General features: G+C 46.9%; 1 protein-coding gene and 1 long non-coding RNA gene across 12 annotated transcripts in view; one reads left to right on the top strand and one right to left on the bottom strand.

Annotated features, from left to right (window-relative positions):
* Positions 1-16,358, top strand: part of LOC116797249 — a 63,720-nt gene extending 47,362 nt beyond the window's left edge. The window contains exons 7-10 of the long non-coding RNA XR_004360600.1: positions 3,547-3,662; positions 4,025-4,256; positions 6,341-6,470; positions 13,226-16,358. This is a non-coding gene — a long non-coding RNA (uncharacterized LOC116797249). The remainder of the gene's footprint in view (positions 1-3,546; positions 3,663-4,024; positions 4,257-6,340; positions 6,471-13,225) is intronic.
* STRBP (spermatid perinuclear RNA binding protein) overlaps positions 1-17,669 on the bottom strand; it is a 59,320-nt gene extending 41,651 nt beyond the window's left edge. For 9 of the 11 annotated variants that reach the window (XM_032708626.1, XM_032708627.1, XM_032708629.1 and 6 more), the window contains exon 1: positions 17,565-17,668. The gene's annotated coding sequence lies outside the window, so the exon portion shown is untranslated. Of the gene's footprint in view, positions 1-17,564 lie in introns of all 11 variants that reach the window. The other 2 variants (XM_032708625.1, XM_032708622.1) reach the window with 1 other exon arrangement.
* Between the last annotated feature and the right edge of the window lie 3,344 nt (positions 17,670-21,013).

Below are 21,013 nucleotides of genomic sequence, written 5' to 3'. Positions count from 1 at the left end.
GTTACTCCTGCATGTTCAGTTCTCACAACATCTCAAGGAAAGGCTCCTGTGCTCGGAGATCTCTTGAGAGCAGCCTCTGCCAGGCAGCCCCAACAGCCAGGTTTAAGTGCCAAAGACAGGGCAGGCACACACTTGATAAACAGATCTGGAACCTGTAACCATCAGAACTGAGGAACCAAAGTCACCTTCCAGGATCCAGAGCTCTGACAACTCTGACAGCACCAGGAGAGCGAAGCAACTGCCCATTGTCAGTGTGGAGGGAGGGACTGGGAGAGCTCCTGGAGAGAATCCAGCTGTGCCAAGGCACAGAGAGAGAACTGGGGGACCCTCAGGCCACAGATGCAACTGAAAAGGGGTGAACACGTGGACTCCCCTCCAACTGGGGAGTAAGGACTAGAAAAACAGCCAAAATAAATCACACTGGCACAGTAATTAAAGAAGTTGAAGAATCAAAGCCAAGCAATTGCTTAATCTAGATTAATGTATAAAGGTAAAAAGAAACAAGGATGTCAGGGTGTAGCTTGTATTTTTAGCTCCTGGAAAGAGGGTGAAGAAAAGATGGTCTAAGGGGAAATCATTACCAGCCTAACAGGAAGGTTAAAAAAGGAACAACAGAGGCACTGTGTGAGCACATACACAATCATCTGAAGAAGAAAATGCTCTATTTTAGATAGAATCACACCAGCCAGTCTCAGAAAGAAATACCATTAGCAGAAATAACTGCAGCTATTGAATTGTATAAGAAAGAATATAGTTTTAGAAAGAATATAAATCCTTCTCCCTTGGGATTTAATCTGCTGCTGACTACTGAGGACAGGAGGATACACCACCACACTCACAGGGTGGTCTTCAGAGCACATACCAGTGGTGTTTTTTACATAAATCTCCCTCCAGATTTTTATCTGCCTCACAGTCCCTGACACCTGCACCAACCCCGAGCATTGCCAGGGCTACAGAGGGTCTCCAAGGAAATCATTCTGAAGGTGCCTTCACCTCTTGGTGTGGGTGTCAGGATGCAAGACTGACTAGAGACAGACCAAGTGCAGAAAGATTTAAGAACTGTCTGTTGACACTTAAGTAACAAATTGACACATGAACAGTTTAATGTTTTTCCTGTTCAACCAGTCAGAAATATCCAAAACTGAATTGCCTGTAAATCTGAGCACTCCAGGAAACAAAACATTTTAGAGGGTGCATTTCTTGGCAGGTGTCTTGAAAAAAACCAAAATAAAAAGTCACAGATTGGATAATAGATAAATAATGAATAGCAAAGTATTCATGTGAGACAAGGCAGAAACCACCACTGGATTCTCAATATCTGTGAAATGCTAAAGTCACTTCTGGCTTGTGACACCCTAACAAAGGCATTCCTGCTCTCCTGGCTAAATTGGACAATGGCAGCCTGAAGCTACTTTGCAGTCATAATCTGCCATCCACACTCAAAATCATCTGAAATTCCTAACCCAGGCTACATTCATTTACAGTTGAAGAATTAACTAAATTAATAACAGGATTACATTACACTGAAATGACACTCACCATCTGCAATGTCATTTTTCCAGAGAAAGAGCTGGTTTAAGCAAAATTCTGGATCTATGCCTGAAATGACATCACATTCTCCAAAAGAGAATCACAGTTCTACCTCCTCCACCACACAGTGCAGTCAGTGCCATGCTGGGCTCCTCACCATCCCAGCACTCTGCAGATCCCAGACTCCCAGAGACTTCCCACACCCCTGGCACTGGTGTCCACTGCCTTACCTGCCAGGCTCCCGCTGCTCCACAGCCACCATGGGAAGCAGCCACAGCGTCCAAGAGACCAAGAACAGGGACATTCCTTCCCCAGCACCCTTCGGCTCCACCAAAATAGCTGCAGTGCCCCAGTTTCCTTGCTGCTGTGATTCATATCCCATAGAATATGGGATACTGCAGGTGGACCTGAGCTGCAGCCCAGCAGGGCTGGGGTGAGGGAACAGCCAGCGAGGGGCCACTGCCACCAACAGGGGCTTCTACAGCTCCATGAGGCCACGGGCACACACATGGGACAGGCTGGGAGTCACAGCAGCCCCCAGGGTGGCAATAAGTAAAATGTAAAGAAGGAGACTGGAGAAGAAACTGTCCTGCAGGAGCACTGGCCCTGCTTGTTTTGGTGGCTGCACCTTTCCTCGGTCCATGAGGCAGAGCCAAGCACGTTGGCTCTCCCAGCTGTTCCCTGCTCTGCAGCTCAGGCTAATGCACAGCCCGGGAATTAGGGAGACGGCAGAGAAAGGCAACATGGATCCTAAGCCTCTGCTTGTAAATAAAACAAATTGAGTAATTCTTACAAATGACACAATGCAAATAGGTCTTTGAGAGTCACATGTCCCCAGTGTTTACATGAGGTTTCAGTTTCAAAGCATTAAGACGTTTTTGAGAACAAATGCTCTGACTAAAATTTCAGCAGCCCTCAACAGTGAAATTTAAACAAGTTTCTCCCCAAGATTTCTTCCCCAACATCAATATATACAGACACTGTTTTCAGTACTGCAAACCCACACTGGCTGCTGTGCCCGGCTGCCTTCAGCCACTTTAAACATTCATGACTCTCCACTGAAATGCATTTTCTAGTATGTCTGTCTTGCTGCCTCAGTGACTTCTTTTTTTTTAATTAAAGAGAGAGGATTTGAAAGGATTTGGAAGGGAAGACCACTAGACTCTGTGAGTACTGTGCAAAAAGCTCTTGTGCTCCCAGGCAGTACACATTCTCCATCAGACTTTTCCCATGTTTTGGTTCCACTGTGACTCCCAAACAAGTTCAGGGTAATTTTTCACTTCCTGACTAATAGGCTGTTTTGTCAATGAACACGTTGTCAAAGGTTCAGGGTTACTAAAAGCTGAAGGTTTTAAGTGTTTTTTCTTGCCATCTCTTGCCCATCCAACCATGTTTTTTGAAGTTTGATTCAACGTCACAACATGTAATGGCACAGAAAGGTCTGAAACAGAATCTGTAACTACCATCTGGGGCTGTCTGGGGAACAGAAATGGCTCTTTTGAAACCTTCTCCAAACACAGCACAAGCCCCACAATGGCAGAGAAGGGAGGTCTCTCTAGGGAAGGGCACCCTGCCTGCCATCCATTTTCAGCCTCACAACACAATTATTTACTTCAAATGCACGATAACCCTACCAAAAGATTTGAATTAGGTTATTTAGGCATGAAAGGTAGCAACAATATCCATCAAAGCAAAACACACCAGCGTGTGAGATGGCAGAGGAGGAACTGTCAGCCTGACATTTGTGACCCAGGTTATTTGTCTTGGACAAGACTTTGTAGTGGGAAGTCCCGGCTTGGGCAAGACGAAGAAAAAGAGCCACAGACATATTTAGAGATTTACAAAATTAATAACTAAAAACAAAAGTCCTATTGCCCTGGAAAACTATTGAGTCTAAAAATATTTTAAATGGGCTCAGTCCAGCATCCTCTTGCCTCAGCAGATCTCCAGTGCACGCCTGTGCTGTCGGATCTGCCAACTTCACTTGCAAAACTCATCTGTTATTCCTCTCTCCAGTTTGCACAGCACAGGACGGGGTTGGGAACGGAAAAAAAGGAACTTCAGCAGGGACCATCAGTGGTGGAAATGCTCAGTTTGAAGACCACAAGCCAGGCTGCAAAATTAATTTCTCAGTATAAGTTATATCTGTCATTCTTACCCTTAGGAGCATCCCGAGTAATGACTTTTTTTGTTTGTTTATTTTTAATAGGATACTGAAATTAAAAAATTTAGCAACATTGGGTGTCTGTAGCACTGTATTCTCCAGTATCTTTGGAGAACACAACTGTGCCAAGTAAGTGTTCCTGAACTTGAAAAGTTACACTCAATCTTTTCTTATCTTTCAAATTTCAAATAAAATCGGGGGGGTGGGGGGGAAGAATAAATGTGCCAATCCTAGCTGGATGGCATTTTGAACATCATGGACATAGCTTTGCTGCTTTGGCCTCTTCACATTTCCTATAGGGCTGTGAATTAGTTTAATTTCTCTTTATAGATAATGTCATCTCCAGTGTGTCACTTGGAACAGCAGCAAAGACACTTCCAGCTCTTCCTTTGTTAAAGAAGCTCCCTCAGCCTTTGCATTCCCCACCATCTCCTTGGGATCGAGTCCCCAGCGTCAGACCTTGCCCTCCTGTCAACACTGAGCAACAAATCTCTGAACAGCAGCAGAAGATCCACATGAGCATCCTGGAGGCAACACACGAGCCACAGGACCCTGCTGTTCTGTGAGTGTGGGGAGGGGAAAACACCCCCGGGGTGTGAGGGGGTGCACAGCCCCCAGGAACGGGGGCAGACCCCGGGGAGCAAACAGCCTGACAGTCAGGAGCAGCATTCAGCTCTCAGCTTGGCAGGGAGATCAATTCACAGCAACACAACTCTCTCCCCAAAGCTCCCTTCATACACTGGAGTTGCTAAAAGTAACACTTCAAATTACTGTCAGGGGAAAGACTGGAGAAAAACAATCCAGGTTGGTTTATTTTGGGCCATTAACTGCAGTTTGTGTCTGGCCACTTCAGTTCCCCCAATAACAGGAAAGCTGCTGTTCCTCACAGCAACACTGATGGGAGTTATTTTACTTCTCTAAAGAAGTTGAACCTGGGAAGCCACAACCTGTCAGGGTGGGAGAGCACACGGTCCCAATGCAGAGGGCAGGACCAAACCTGGGATCAGAAACCAGCTGCCACACAGACTGAGGGTGTTCTCCTCGGGTGGGCAGGGGGAGAGAAACCTTTCATCCCTCAGGGAGAAGTTATGAGGAAATGAGATTAGAGTGTAAATGTTTTTATTGCCTGTTTAGCCACCTATGGAAATCTGTGTCCATGTCAACACCATCACCACCACCAACGGGACACGATCACTGAACTCTCTTGTCAGTGCAAAGAACCTGCCTGGTTTTCAGTCTGAAACTATACTTTTAGTAGCCTAAAAATGTCAGGTTATAATGCCACTAATGTAGTTTAGTCCACAGTTAAAGCAAAATTCAACTCTATAACCTTAAAATTTTGTGTTAATGAGAAAAATTCTTCTTTAAAAAAATCCATAAATGCTTTGTGCACTGAAAGAGCACTTGGTTCTGCTGGTTTATGAGTTCTTCTCTTTGCACAGCTCCTCTGTTGTGGAAACAAAACTCTCTGTATTGGGCCTTCCCAGTGACATTTGCAGACTCCTACACTTGCTCCAACAGGACGTTCAGAAAAGGTTCTTACTGGCCTCTAAAAGTTAGCTCATCATTAACTGACTGCAGAAATACATTAAAGAAAACAACAACAACATAGAAGAACATTCTTGAAAAGGCTTGTTGCTTGTTTTGAGGGAAACAAAAAATAATTAAACCTAGCTAAGACTTTTCCATTGAGCATTTTGCTCTAAAGCATTGAGAACTCACAGAACAGCAGAACCACCAGTGCAGAACTGTCAACACGGGCAAAGGCTGTCCCTGAAATTCAGTGGACAAATACTACCAGGCAGTTTCATGCTTCACAGAGACAAAATCCAGAAGTTAAATTTAGAATGATGATTTCTGCAGGCACTCAGATGTTTCTGCTCTAAATTTTCGAGAAATTGCAAATTACAACTTGGCAGACTTTAAACTGACCCAGCATGTGTCTTGTGCAATCCAATCATGATCTGTCCTGTTACTCTGCAAAGCTTAGGGAAAAAACATCATGCCTTTGAACACATGATTTCAGACAACTGACAGAGACATTCCATCAGTCTCTTCCATTTTGATTACAGTAACAAGTCCCAACATGCTTTTATTAGCAAAACAACCAAAATCAGACTTAGGTACACGCACAAGAATTCCACACCACTTCAAACATCACTCTGCAATTGCTGTGATAGGTGTAAATGTTACATTCTTTGCATTTAGCAGAGACCCCAGGGATTCAAGTGACTGCCCCAATGCCCCAGTAAAGCAGTGGCAGGACTTGGAAGAGCAGTTTGTCATTTACTACACACACCAAGCATCCTCTCCCCCCTTTTCAGCTTTCCACCCTTTCCTCAGGCTTCATTAGTTTCATTTGAGCAGACACTGCATTCCTGGCTGCTTTTGCTATTCCCCCTCTGTTGCAGGACACAGCCCTTCCCACAGGTCAGCCTGGCAAACTGTCACAGGGAACCTTCACACCAATTACCTGTGCATTCATGAGATTCAAATTAGCAATTCAATATCTGAATATGGGCTGGTTAAACTCTGGAATCTAATTCACAATGTGTCCTCTTTTCAGGCATCACGTTTTTTGAGCACTCTGCTCTTTTGAAAGTCAAACTGATGTGGGCTCAGGAACCTCTTTTTTTTTTTTTCCAGAGAGGACAATGGAGCCCCTCTTCTGTCAGGCAGCAGAACACACACAGTCTGTTCTCGGGAAGAACAGGAGCCAGGAAGGACAAGAAGAACATTGCAGGACACCAGCAAAGGACTCAAACCTTTCTGCAAGGTAAGGGGAAGCTTTGCAGCCCTGCTCTATAAAGCAGCTCCTCAGCACTGAGCATCTCACTCTGCACACCAAATTCCACCATATGGTTTGGCTTTGAAGGAAGAAAACCACAGGCAGCTGCCTTTGCCACTTGGTTTTTCTAGAGCTTTAAGAGACATAGGAACAGGCTGTGGAGGATAAGGGAGTTCATTCTTCTCTCTCTCTCTTAACAAACAAACAAATTAACCAGTCAGCCTCCCCAGCCTTCACACTACATACTACATGGCCACCTAAAACACCCAAAACCAAATGGAAAGGATAGAGGGTCTGAGAGCACCTCTCTTACAAATCAGAAGAGACACTGGGAACTCCCAGATGACCAGGAGGGCACATGCCTGGACCCCAATCACACCCCTCAAACAAGGTCTCTTCAGTCTGCTCCACACTAAGCTCCAGCCATCCAACAGCAGTTTATAAGTCCTGGGAGTTCATTCAGGATGGCTGCTTTGATCCTAGATCTTTTCAGGAGATTTTTCAAAGTTTGTTAGAGTATTTTCAGCTGGAAAGGACCCACAACAATCACCAACTGCAACACAAGAGGAGCACAAATAATGAAAGCAGAGGAAGTACAGTAAATCCTGTACTCCTCAGCTCTGCCAAAATTCAGTTTTCTATAGGCTGTGCATGAGACTTGCTACTGTGCTGTGTGATGAGGGCAAAGGGAGCTCATTGAGACAAGGTGCACCTGCTAAAACTGGCACTAAAACTACTGCAAGTGACTGGTGCCCAGCACAAACAGAAAGCAAGTCCTTGTTCTTCTGGCACAAGAGGACTCCTTACTGTGTGCGAGTGCCACGTACAGCTCAGACACTTATAAGCAAAAGTAAAGACACTGGCCAAGGGATTTGTATTAAAATACAGATTACAGCTCACAGGGTGAGGGAAATGGCAAAGGGAGCAGTGAGTCCATGGCCAGCCAGGCTCTCCCCAAGCAGCCCTTCCTCTGAAGGAGCTGCAAGGAGACAGCCTGAGCCAACAGTTTCTACAGCAACTGCAGAAGCACCAGTTCAGTGATACTCTGAGCCTGCAGTAACTGCAGAAGCGTCAGGAAATGGATACTCCAGAAGGAACCTGTCACAGTTTCACCTGGACTGCCTCCACCTCCCTGGGCAAGCCATTGATCCCAACCAGCTGAGCTCCACTCTCTACTTGCCCATTCCTTGCAAACGCTTCTGAATCCTCTTTACCCTTAATGTCCTTTCAGTACACTTGCTCCCCTTCAAAATTTCATGGAATTTGACACAGGCATGAGAGAAAGTTTTGTAGACACGGTGCTGGAAGGATGAGTGTCCTCATCCCTCTGTGTGTGGGGCTGCTGCAACTCCTCAGGGAGGGTGGAATGCTGTTATGACAATGGCCCTGTGCTCGTGCTGCACCACTAAAAGCACCCTTGGAAGCATCTCAACAGGAACCAAAACAGAGGCTGGTTACCACCCAACTGCACAGAAAGAGCACAGCCATTTGTAACGGGGTGACTTCAACACTGATGTGCAGAGGCCATATTAAGGAGCAAAACACTGCACCTATGCACTTTGGTAAGTGTCTCAACTAAGAACTGTCATTCACCGAAGGATGTTTAGGGCAGGACATCTCTCATTACCCTTTTAAGAATCTGCTGTAGATTCTCAACAGTTACAGCTCCATCAGTTCCACATAAACACCCTTTTGCACGAGTTTTTCCTTAACTCTGCAGTTTTACTTTGTTTCACACAAACTTGGCAGGAAGCTCAGGCTCCTGACCCACAGCAAGAAGTTAAACAACACAGCTCGTTTGTTTTTAGAAGGGTCAGGAAGTTTCCAGTTTCAGGCTCATCAGTGTTCCGGGTGGAGGGGAGCAACATGTACAGTCCCAGTTCAGGGACACTGAGTATTCAACCCCTCTGCAAAGAGCAGAGACCTGGCAAAGATGCACTTCCTAAACTGCTCTTTTTATTGGTTTATTACATGAGGCCACATCCACAAAACCAGATTTTTGGTCAAGAGTTTACTACTTATATAATACTGACTCCCAGCTACCTGCTTCAAACAATATCTCCTGGGCTAACAAAAGGAAAATGACTGAATTCCCTCAAAAGATAAAGCAGACTGCATGAAAATAGTGGAAAAGGATCTCATTCCCACACTAATGGTAGTAGAGAAGAAACATAAAGGCAAACATATTTTGTTTTTATCTTTGTGCCTTTTATCATGATTGTTTCAGATAGCACCATCACTATTGTGACAGTTATTTCTAAAATGTAGTATGAAATCTAAAGTGGAAAAGTGTCTTATAAGTTGTTAAAGCATCAGCATGCAAGATGACTTCTAGAGCAAATTTATTCCTTAGCAGGCTAGTTTTGAAGGAATAAACAGTACAGTTCCAGAGAACCACCTTTTAATACAAATTAATATTAAAAAGTTACTTATTTAGCAACTATGCACAGTGTCAGGTTCCACATAATCTGCTAAGGCTAAAAAGTCAACCAAATTTTGTAAATTGTTGAAAATACCCCGGTTATAGGAGGTTCTTAAGCGGCTCCAAGGTGGGTGTCATGATTCTTTTCTCTTACACAAATTTAGACAACTGTGTTCTCTCTCCAGCCTCCTGGCCATCTGTAGAGATGAGGAGGTGTGTACAGATGTGGGCTCAGAGCAGAACAAGCTACTTCTCTGAGCTCATATTTTTGGCAGTCACCAATTTCACCCTCACCCACCAGAAACAGAGAAGTTATCAGTTTTGTCTCCCCCCCTTTCCCAGTATTTGCCTTTCTTCCTGGCTTTTCTAGAACACTTGTCACCATATTTACTGGAGTACAGTTATCACTGGTTTTAAAATAACAGTTTTTCTAAGACGGAGAAATATTTCAGATCTTCATAGGGGAACTTCAGACACAAAGAAATTAAATTGTGCGGTAAATCAGCGGCAGAACCTGAAAAGGGGCCAAATGCTCCCCTAATCAATACTTGCAGGTTAATCACAGAGTTGCTCAGTGCCTGGTGTTGAAGGGTTTTACCCACTGGGCTTTTTAGCAGTTTCCAGTTTTGGAAGGAATGCTCCCAGTTCTCCTGGATGCCCCATCCCCGTTACCCCTGTAGGCAGCACCGCATTTCAAGGCTGGTGCTGCTCTTTAAGGTCACCCAAATGGCACAGCTGATCACTTTAAAGGAACAGATTAAGTCTCTGTATGACTGAAGACTTGGACAGCATGACTGGGTAACCAAAGAAGCCCTAATCTGTTTGCCAAGTCCAATTATCCAGACATGGAATCAAGAGATCATGAAGCATTAGGACACTGAATAACTGCTCACCAAACAGCTTCAGCTCTCTGGAAAAATGATAATCAGTAAGAGTCTATGACATGGAAAAGAAGTCCTTCAAAGCAGAGGTGGGGAGAAATCAGGCCTTGAGCATTTATGTTTTCCTCTCATCTCGTGTTGAGCTAAACCAGCTAAAGAGCAAAGGGGAAGAGATTGGGATTGGAAGTAGAAGAGGAGTAGAAATCCAAATGTTCTGAATCTGTATCTATGCATTTACAAATTCCAGCAGATACCTGAGATTACATCTGGGATCTTGTTTCTCAGTTTAGCAAAGGTCTTTGAAGCAAATAAGATGAGCCCAAGCTCCTTCCCTCCAGTGAGAGTCCAGGCACCAGCCCCAACAGGTTCTCAGGTAGGATTTCAGCCTGGTTTACTTAAGGGAAAAAAAAATCTCCAGTTCTCACTGCACTTATTGTTCAGCAAAGCAACTGCAGAAGCCAAGAACTGAGGCCATACAAATTCTTCTTTCTCTTTGTTTCAGGGTGAGGAGTTACATAAGTAACATTCATCTAAAGTGTTGCCCATTAGTAGAAGACCCCACCTAAGCACATCTTTCCTGTCTTTATATACAAAGAAAAATTAGCCAGTCAGGTTTCTGGAATCCAGTGTAAAGTACAGCCCAACCTGAAATGTCTCTTACTAATCTACTCTAAATCAGTCCAGGTGTGGCTCTGGGTGCACAACTGCCACAATATACAGTGTTATGGGGCTAAACACTTCCCACATTTTCATGGGTACCTTCTGTTCCTCAGTTTTCTCTACAAGCACGTCATAGTCTTCCATATTGTCCTTTATGGATTCCTTGCAACCCCTTCAAATGGCCTGTTTGGAGATCCATGTTCTCTCCTTGTCTCACTTTCCAGTGGCTGTGTGTATTCTCTGGTACCTCACTCCCTAAGTCACAGGCTGTGCACCTACAGCTCCCTTTTCTATTCCGAGTCCTTTCCATTAAAGTAAATATCCCCAAATTGTCACATTAGACATACAGCAATCAGGCAGAGCAGAGAAGGAAAAGTAGAAAAGCACTAAGTGCATGGAGGGTCAGGGAGCAAACTACAGCCCCCAGATCCAAGAAAAAGAGCAAGTTGCCATATGCAAAGAGCTGCCCCTTCAGCACAAATTTATCAAAAACTAGGAATAAATGACTGATTTTTCTACTTGTCTTCATACTGGAAAATGGATGTCTTCACCCAGACTGAGCATCAGTCACACACCTACCAGAACATCACAGAGCCTCCTCAGCTGGAAAAACCAGCCACGCAGGTTGGGCCACTGCCACCTCTCCCCACGTGGCCAGAGAATTAACACATAAACAGCTGTTCTGTGCATTCAACTTCAAAACTGATCAGATGTTAACACACAGTTACTCAGCAGATCCACTGATAACGTGTCAGTTGTTGTGGTTAATGAAAACCTGCACAGCCCAGTCCATGGATCCAACCCACACCAGGTGATCATGCTGCTGCTCTGTCAGAAACACAGCACCAGCTGACACTGAGAGCCATGGGGCAGGCACCTCAAATGCTCCTGATTTTCTTTTTTAATATGAGCTGTAATTGGTTTTTTGAATTGGCCTATTTGTACTGTCCTAACCGTAGGCTTTCACCCAGTCTCCAGGTGATGTGTTTGGTCCAACTGCTCCCTGTCTGCTAAGCAGGCTGTAAAAAAGACCTTTTAAATCAAACACCTCCTTTAATCAGGCATATGCCAGCTGGCAAGCTTAAAACATCCCTACTTCAATAATATTAGGCAATGAATTCAGGGAGTGCAGCATGGTGGCTCATTTCCTTGATGACTTTGGTACACTCTCCTTATGGAGAGATCATGTTTATGGAAAGGGTTAAATTGGTAACTGGCTGCTGCACCATAACAAAAAACAAAGCCTGCAGTAAGTAATGAAAATTTTTATGCCTCCTCCCTGACTTACCACAATCCACTGTTACAGGAGCCATCCCCTTTCAAATATAGACTAAAAAAGGTGAATTGGTTCCACAGTACCACTGGAACCAGGTGAAGCCGTTTCTTGGCAAACTCTCACTGGAAGCACTCGGAGTGCTGGATGCCCAAGAAGACCCTCCTGGCAGTCTCAGCCTCCTCAGCCTGTGCAGGGCCAGTTTTGGCACAGCCCATTTGTGGGCACACAACCCAGCTGCACAGGGGATGTGGGGTTGGCCTCCCACACCCCTGGGGGCTCTTGGTGCCTTTCCAGAAGGCAGGTGCTGCCAGCTGAGAACTGGGATTAGGGAAGATTTTGTTTGGGGTCATTCTTAACCCAGGGCAATAGCTCAGGAGAAACATCTCCCCATGGAACATCATCCCTGTGTCTCAGGGAACACTAAAGACTCCTGAGGGCCCAACACTTGAGATGCTGTGCCAACACTCCAATCTGCTGTGTGACAAGTCAAACTAGGAATGTGTTCAGTGAAAGTGTCTCCCCTCCCAAGAATCAGAGGGAAAAGAGAGAAGGAAGGGCCCTAAACTCAACCTGCCCTTTTCTGCTCCTACTGGGGGGCAATTTCTGTGAGGCAGTACCAGTTTCTCACCATTGAATTCATTTACTGCCAAGCCAGCTGCCAAGTTCTGCCTCAATCACTATTTCACTTCAAACTTTAAGGTCTAAAATCTTAATCAACTCTGGTTTATAATATTTCTTCAAGTTCTGTGACATCTCGTGGCTACCCACAAGAAAGAATGTTCTTCCCAACCAGATATTCAAACATTTAATCTTTCAATACAGTCAAAGTAAATGCACAAAAAGAACAAGAAGCAGCAAAATTTAATTTACTGGGATAGCCAAACATACCCCAAGTTTATTTTCTTTTTCAGCATACAATTAAGAGTAATTTAATTCCCCTACGTAGGCATTACATGAAGAGAACATTACTGTGAGAAGAGCTCAGTACTATTGGTACACAAACCTTACGACAGATAAATTAGACCTTAGGAAAACAGCATATAATTTACATTTTGTTATGTCAATCACCAGCAGCATCTTAAGGCTCTTAAACACCATGCCAAACCACAACATAAGGGAACTAATGTAAATCAACCCATGTGGCAGGATCACTTCAGTTTCCACAATCCAAGAGATCCCCTAAAATGGATTTCATCAGATTATTCCTCTTCAACATCCATTTACACCTTTAATTTGCCAGCACGTTACGACAGTATTTTACTCCAAGAGCTGTGAAGTCGTGCATAGTTCTAGAAAAACCAACAGTGTAAAACAAGGACACGAATTAATCCCTGGCCTTCCCTTGAGAAGCCAATGGGCAAATGTGCAGGTGGCCCAGAAAATCCCCCCTTGGATTAGTCCCAGAGTTCTTGGGTTCAGCAGAGGGACAGAAAAGGACTGTGCTTTACATCCCTTCCCCAAGAGCAGAACAAACGACATACCCCGGGTTTGTTCTCTCCTACAGCACCTCGTCCACATTCCAGCTCTGCCCAGGAAAGGTCAGGATGGGCACTGCAAAGGAGAACTGTGAGCAAGGCAACAGCCCAGCATGGCCCAAGGATTCTCTGTCCTCTCCCATTCCATGGTGTTTCAGAGGGAGACCACCGGAGACAGAAGGTAATTTAGCTACGGAATAAAGCCCAAAAATCCAAAGAGCAACATGTTTACTCACTCCTATAATTCATAAGGATTCCTGTGCAGGTTTTTTGTTAAGGGACATGAATTGAGGTTTTCAGGGAAGTTCAATGGGAACACTGTCCCTCTGTGAGCTGGATCAGACACGAACTGGGACTGTTCTCTGCCATCAGTGCTCCGTGAAAAACTTGCACGTAAGAAGGAAAAACTACACAAGTGCCAAGAAAGGCAGAAGTACAACTGAAAAAATATTGTCTCTGGCCTTGTAGCTTGTATCAATTATTGCTTTTAACAAAAGATTATCAGTAAATATCAGGTAGGGCAGCTCAGGCTTCTGCTTCCTTAAACATCAAGTACAAAGTTTCTGTTTATCAAATCACGCTGCAAGTGCAACAAATGTACTCAAACTCTGCTTTCCACAGAAAGGTTCGAGACTTAAATTTTTCTGCTCTTTCAATCTGTATCAGTTTTTCCTGTTGCTTTAAACAGGAATTTTCCTTTTGGTTTCATCCCTGCAGCACACTCAGCAGCAGTGCAATCTTCACTTGCCAACACTACTGGGTTACAGCGAATCCAGGACACTACAGCAGCCAAGTGCTCCTTATGTGGGTGTTGTTAGCTCAGTCCTCCCTCCCCCAACCCCATAAAATGAGGTACAGACCCCAAAATGCCATGCTGAGCTCTGCTGTTGGCATGGTGAGAGACACCATAAATCCAGGCTCCCCAGGAGCTGGAAGGGAGCCCAGGGAGGTGCTGACTGACCCTCAGCCACCAAAATCTCCCGGGTACCTCTCCCTCACCTGCCCCCAGTGCTCCCCCTCACCCAGCCCAGTCTAGAAAATACACCAACTGCCACAGTTCTACTGTTCCCATATTCACACTTACACACCTTGGCCCCTTGTAGGTGTCTGTGCATCACCCCAACCCAGGACAAATTTCTCTTCTCTGTATTAATACTGAAACATGCTCACTGGGGCTTTTTACACACTCAGAAGCTTGTTACCCAGCCAGACTCTTTCCCTCTCCCCTCTTTCCAGCCATGGATGTGCTCTTCAAAGAGCTCTATTTACATGCCAAGTTACAAAGTTCAGCTGCTTCCAAAGCAACGTGGAAAAACTGCAGCTTTTATGATTCTACAGTGAGGTTTTTCACAACATGAAGCAGCTCCTTTGACTAGTTTTTTTAATTTTTTTTTTATTTCCAAATAAGATTTCACAGTTCAAACCCCCCAAAAAATCTCAGTCCACCCACAGGCCTTTGAGGGCCTTCAAAAGAGAGCTCTGTGACCTCAAGCATCGTGTACTGAATGAACATCCATGGAAAAGCTGCTTACAGGTCAGAAACAAGGGTCACCAAAATCCCCATATCCACTGGAGTTTAAACTGTTCTCTAATGTTTAGGCCTGGCACAGCCTGCCTTATGCCAGCTTCTGTTGCACCTTTCCATTTGCTTACTTCATTCTCTTGCTTCTGAACCTCTGGTATGGAACCAGTCACGTCTGAAATTCCATCAGGACAAACCACAAGGCTGGATTTGGTCACTCCTTCAGCACCCTTCCTAAGAGTTACCCCTGGGGCTCCTCCAGCCCCCAACACAAGTATTTCTAGATGGAATCTTTCTGCACTTCCCCAAGGCATTAGGTCCTAGATTTCCACCCCGTATTTAACCTGTCAACCACATGGAGCAAGAACTGGCACTTCATCAGCATCATCTTTGTGCAGAGATGTCAATATTGCCAATAGTTCAGCAATAACAACTAGGCTGGATGAACAGCCCAAGCAAATAAAACTCCTTTATAAAATCAGGACTAACAAAATCAGCAAGCCTAAGGATTCTGTTTGAACTAGAAATGCCAAAGCAGCACCAGACTGGCACCATCCGTGATGGGATTCTGAGAAACAGCAAACTGAAACCATCAAACCCTCACTGTTAGCAATCCTTATCCACTCTTCTCCACAGCTCTCCCTTCATTCTACACCAACATGAAGCAAAGGAAAACGATTGGAAAGTTTCAGAGAGAAGAAAATGCTACATGCCAAGAACTTCCAGAGGCAAGTCCAACTTCCTAAAAACGACCAGGAATTTAGTAGGAGCTACAGCCAGCCCCTGTCTGCTGACATGGATTTCTCCTTCCTCTCTGCACCAGCGGGAAATAACACACCCAGCTTTTCCACCTTTCTGATGGCTGTTTCAATTCTTGGAAAACACTTTTGTGAGACACAACCTTGTGCACAGGCAGGAATAGAGCAATGCAGCCTCTCCAGAGACACCACCAGGCCTTCCTCCCTTCCCATTCCAAAAGTTTTTATGGCCTCCCCTCCAAGTACAGACAGAACTGCTCCATCCTCCTTCCTTCCTTCCTTCCTTCCTCTCTGCCTCCGGTGCTGCTTCCTTTGGGTCTCAGAAATGGTTACCCTGTCTTTAAAAATCAGAGAAAACCAGACCAAGGTTTGCAAACAGTCCTTCCTTCTCTGTTCTTTCTAAGGATGTTAGAAAGTATTGTGCATGAATGGAAGAAACTATTTTCATTTTCTGTCTTTACCCTACAAGGCCAGGCTTCAAATGCTTGTTAGAACACCCAGCTATTTTAAATTAAGTTAAATAGCCCAGCTATTTTAATTAACGTACAGTTTCACAGACATTTTTTGGAACTGCAGATCTGAAATACCTGCTGTTCCTGACAAGAATCCCCACTTAAGTCTGTCTCTGCTTTAACCACACTTAGCATTTATGAGTTTCCAGGACAAAGTACGATAAAACTTCTAAAAACTCTTAATGAACTATAGGACACAGATAAGGAAAAAAATAATTCAGACACATCCAGGACCCCCATGTCACAAATTTCCTGTTCTGCCCTGCCCTGTGCAGGAGCTGTTTGGAATGTTCGCTCTCTTCTTTCTGTAAATCATATGGCACCATTTTCAGAGCCATGTAAATAAATAATAAGACATCTAGCCAGATAATGCATGTTTCTACTTTGACTCAAAACTCAAGTTCTGCTCTGCTCAGTAACCCGCGTGTCGCTCCCTGGACATCCCTTTCACACTCTCACTTCCAGAAAAAAATAGCGGGTTAATGATTACCAAAACCCAGTGCAGGAAAAAAATCAAACAAACCATGAACCAAAACACAGCCGGGTGTCCCCAGCGCCGGGGGCCCGGGAGGGATGCTCCGACCGCGGGAGTGCCGGAGCATCCCCGTCCCACCACACCTGGGGCCGGCGGGACCGCCCGGGGACAGCGCCCGGGGACAGCGCCCCGGCCCCGCCGCCGCCCGCGCGCCTCGGCACAGGTAACGCGCCCGGCACAGGTAGCGCGCCCCTGGACAGGTAACACCCCCCCCTCCCCAGGTAACGCGTCCCTGCACAGGTAGCGCGCCCGGCACACAGGTGCGCGCCCCTGCACCGGTAACGCGCCCCTGCACAGGTAGCGCGCTCCTGGACAGGTAACACCTCCCCCCTCCCCAGGTAACGCGCCCCTGCACAGGTAGCGCGCCCCGCACACAGGTGCGCGCCCCTGGACCGGTAGCGCGCCCCGCACAGGTAACCCCCCCCCCGCACCGGTAACGCGCCCGCCGCCGGCGGAGGGGCCGCCCGCGCCCGGGGCCGCCGATCCCCCGCCCCTCCGCCGCCCCCGCCCGCGGCCCCGCGCAGCCCCCCCGAACCCCCCGCGCGCAGCAGCGCCCCCCGCTCCCGCGCCGCGTCCTGCCCTTGCCCGCTGCCCGCAGTGCCCGGTGCAATGGGAGGAGCGGTGCCCGGCACGGCCGCCCCGCCGCCCCGACCCCTCCCCGCCGCCCGCCCGCCTCACCCGCTCGGCGGCGGCCCCGGCGCTGCCCCCCGGCCCCGGCGCGGCCCCGTCCCGGCTGCGCGGCCCCGTCCGGCTCCTCCGGCTCCGCAGCGCCGAGCGGGGCTGCGCACGTGACCGCGCCCCGCGCCCCCATAGGCTGCGGCTGCCGGGCAACGGCGCCCGCCCCTTCCCTGCACCTGAGCGCGCCCTGCGCCGCCGGCGTACGGGCCGCGCCAACTGCGCCAACGGCGCAGCGCCCGCCCGCGGCCCGCCCGGCCCCGCGACGCTGCCGTAGGGCGGCCGGCCCGGCCCGCGGACCCCGCGCCCGCCGCTCCCCCCGCGCTCCCGCCCCCGCCGCGGCCCCGAGCGCTCCGCGGGCCCCACCTGGGAGCGCCGCTTGCGCAGAGCCCCCGGAGAGGTCGGTGTGTGTTACGGACTCTCCGTAGTGTCGTCAGCGCGGCCGCCGCACCTGAGGGCGCCCGCTGCGCAAACGGCGTAGCGCGAGCGTGGCGGGCGCTGGGAGCGCAGGGAGAGGGCGGGCAGGTGTGTGAGGGCAGGGCCGGCTGCGGGCGGCTCCGGGCGGCGGCACCGGCCTGGCCGTGGGTGCCCACAGCGCCGGCTGCCCCGGCCCCGTCGGCTGAGGGGGCCCGGCGGCTGAGGGGGCCCGGGCTGGGCCGGGGGCAGCGCCCAGGGGAGGGGGTCGGGGTGAGGGAGGCAGGGCCGCGGCCCCTCACACCGCGCTCGGCCTCGGTGGGTTTCGCGTCCCGCCGCCGAACCCAAAGCCCAGAAGGAGCGGGTTCCCGAGCTGAGCCCAGGAACAGCGTTTCCATGTGGGCGGTTGTGCTCCGTGTGGAACCCTCAGCCATTGTCTGAGCTGGGTAAAATCGAGGCAGCTTTGGGGTGTGCTCGGGCAGGTCGGGCTGCACAAGGGATGTGGGGTTCAACGATCTCCATCTTTCTCTTCTAGAAATCAAGACAGATGGGTTCGAGAGGGCTTTCAGCTCCCTGGGATAATTCTTCCCAATCCCAGAACGTGGCTGTGGAGTTGAGGAGCTCCCAGCACTGATGTCCATCAGGCTCCAGAGAAGCCCTGGCAAGGCAGAACCTTTAGGTATGAGGAGGAAGGGATGAATCTGGTGTGTTATTGTGTCTTTGGATGTGCATTCTCTAGAACCCTTACAGAACTTCGTGTCCCTTCAACATTCCGTGTGCTTCCACACCCAAATGGCCGATGCATTCAAACGAGTGCTTGAGAATTTCTGCCAGGTTTTCCAGGTTCAGTGCCTTTTCAAACCCAGCTCTCACCGTTCAGGTGCGTGGCAGTCGTGTTCGGTATCACTTTTTACACCTTTCAAAACTGATTTTGCATAGGCTGTGAAGATGAAAGACTGCTGACTGGGGAACTCTGTTCCAAAATAATCACCACACAACGTGCTGTGTTGAAGCAGCCCGTGAGGGAACTTTGGCCAAAGGCTGTAGGATCAGGAGATTTGCGGTGCTGAAGTGAAACAGTAACTTTCATTCAAAAATGAAAGTGATTTCAGCATTAGAGTGGAAGGAAAAGCACGTGTGCATTAATAACTTTGCATGCAGTAAGAGGTCCAGCTTGTTCCAATTAAACTTATGTTTTGTGTACTCCTTTGCAAGGCTGTGGCTGAAGTGTCACCCTGGTTCTGAACAGTCAGAATAACTCTGCCTTTGTAACAGACTTTTATCTCATCGTGTTTGAGGATTGAAAGGAGAAACAAATATGAGGAATATCGGTTACTGCTTTCATGTCTTGAATTGAGAGATTTCAAAGCAGCGAATGAGTTTAGTCAAAATCTCCTGTGTGACCTTAAAATACCAGTGTGGGCCTTGAAAAGAGACAGAAGATAATAGATAGAAATCAAGGACTTGTCCAAGGACTTCACATGAGAATGTTTTTGTTTGAAATTAGTTACAGGAAATAGAAACACAGCACAAATATAGCCCCCAGGAAGGCAGCTGAGAGAGATGGTGGGATGGGAAGGGGCAGCTGTGAAATGAGTGGCTGTGCAGCACAGCTGGAAATGTAGTGAGGAGGGAAAACCTGCAAGAGATGGCACCTCAGGTAGTGAAGTTATTGCAGAGGTAAAAGAAAGATGTTTTCAGCTGTGGTCTGAGTGAAATCTTGAATTCTTCTGTTGAGTTCTCCCTTGGGCTAATGATTTGCCAAGGGCAAAAACACAGAGGAAAGGGGATTGATGGATTAATTTAGAATACAGGGGATTGAAAGAGCTTTGGCGCTGCAGTACAAGGATATAAATTTAACAAGGAAAAGAACATCTGAGGTTTGGAAAAAAGTTAACATCTGTCTTTAGGCTTCATGGAATAAAAAGGAAGAAAATTGAATTTATAGCTCTAAGTATAGTCAATAAGAGATAGGGATTGAATTGTGCCAAAAGCACCCTGAAATTAGAGATACCTTGATGAAAGTTCAAAAAATTAACAATAATTGTGCTCTTTCTAGGTACAAAATACTGGCATAGAAAGAATTATTTTTTGAATATATAACTATGGTGAAAATAATGTGTGTTTCCTACAGATTTTTTTCACAGAGATAGTTAAGACATTGTCATGTATTTTTGAGTGTTACCTGCATCCCTTGGACAAATGGGGGAATCTCAGGGGCTGGAGAGATGTGAGTGTGGAAAGGGAATTCACAGTTAAATTCTGAATACTGCACAGTGCCTTGTCCTGTCTTTGTGTCTCTTTACTGGCTAGATCAGGTCAGGATGGTCTGATTTAAGCACTATAGAGTGTTTATAGTGGAATAAAACAGATCTGAGATGTCAGTGTGGAGACCAGGAGTGGTGGCTGAAGACTATTATTTCACTGATGGTTACTGACACGTTAAATGTAGAATTATTTTGTAACACAAACTTCTTTTCCTGGACTGATTTTCCTGCTTGTAGACCTCACGCCAGATTGTGCTGTGTTTGATAGATGTGATAAAGAACTTTGGTCACCAATATTAAATAAAACGCAGAGAGGCAAGGCAGGAGCTGGTATAAATGACCAGCACGTGAAAGCTGCTTTCCTGGGCACCAAATAACCCCCGAGAAGCAGGGGGACCCTTTCCAAATCTGTTGGTAGGTACCTTTTTAAGCTGGAGCGAGGCGGGCACTGCCTGTGCAGGGGCAGCCCCTCGGGGGGCACCTTAGTACCACGTTAAGGACTAAATGGCTGTTAACGGTGGGAACGGGGAAACCGAAACCCAAGTGAGCAAGGATGAAATGCAGCCGATCACATTTCAAGTGGTTGGTATTGTTTACAGACGAGTGGGAATGCTCTCGTAGTGCCCGAGGGAAGAGGGATCTTTTCCTTGTGATAACTCAGAAATCTCTGTTTGAGACTCACCATTGTCCAGTGACCCAGTTCTTCACGGGTTTCGAATTCTGCCTTTAGACATGTGCTGAAGTTAATGGGATTTGTGCACAGATAGCTGAGGACAGACTTTGAATTGGAAAAAATAACTGTATGAGCATGTCTTTTAAAAATCTTCATAGAAAAAGCTGGCTTTGCGTGGGAAATTAGTCTCATAAGCTTGACAAGGACTTAAAATGAACAAATAATTGGGAGAATTTGTAAAGGAACTTACTTGACTTTGCATCGTTCCCAGGTGTTGGAATTTGCCTTGGATTGTGTACATTTGATCCCAGCTGTTATTGGTTTCATTTCATTCTGCCTTCATTTCTGTTTGGCCCAGAGCTTCTAGATGGTTAATCTGTGGCATGATAGGGCAAAGAGTTTTATTCTGAAAAATGCTTACAACGTATGTATTCACTTTTATTTTGGGGTATATCTTGGGC

The sequence above is a fragment of the Chiroxiphia lanceolata genome, chromosome 21, assembly GCF_009829145.1.
Source record: "Chiroxiphia lanceolata isolate bChiLan1 chromosome 21, bChiLan1.pri, whole genome shotgun sequence".
NCBI lineage: Eukaryota > Metazoa > Chordata > Aves > Passeriformes > Pipridae > Chiroxiphia > Chiroxiphia lanceolata.
This window is presented reverse-complemented; position numbering and strand designations above follow the sequence as displayed.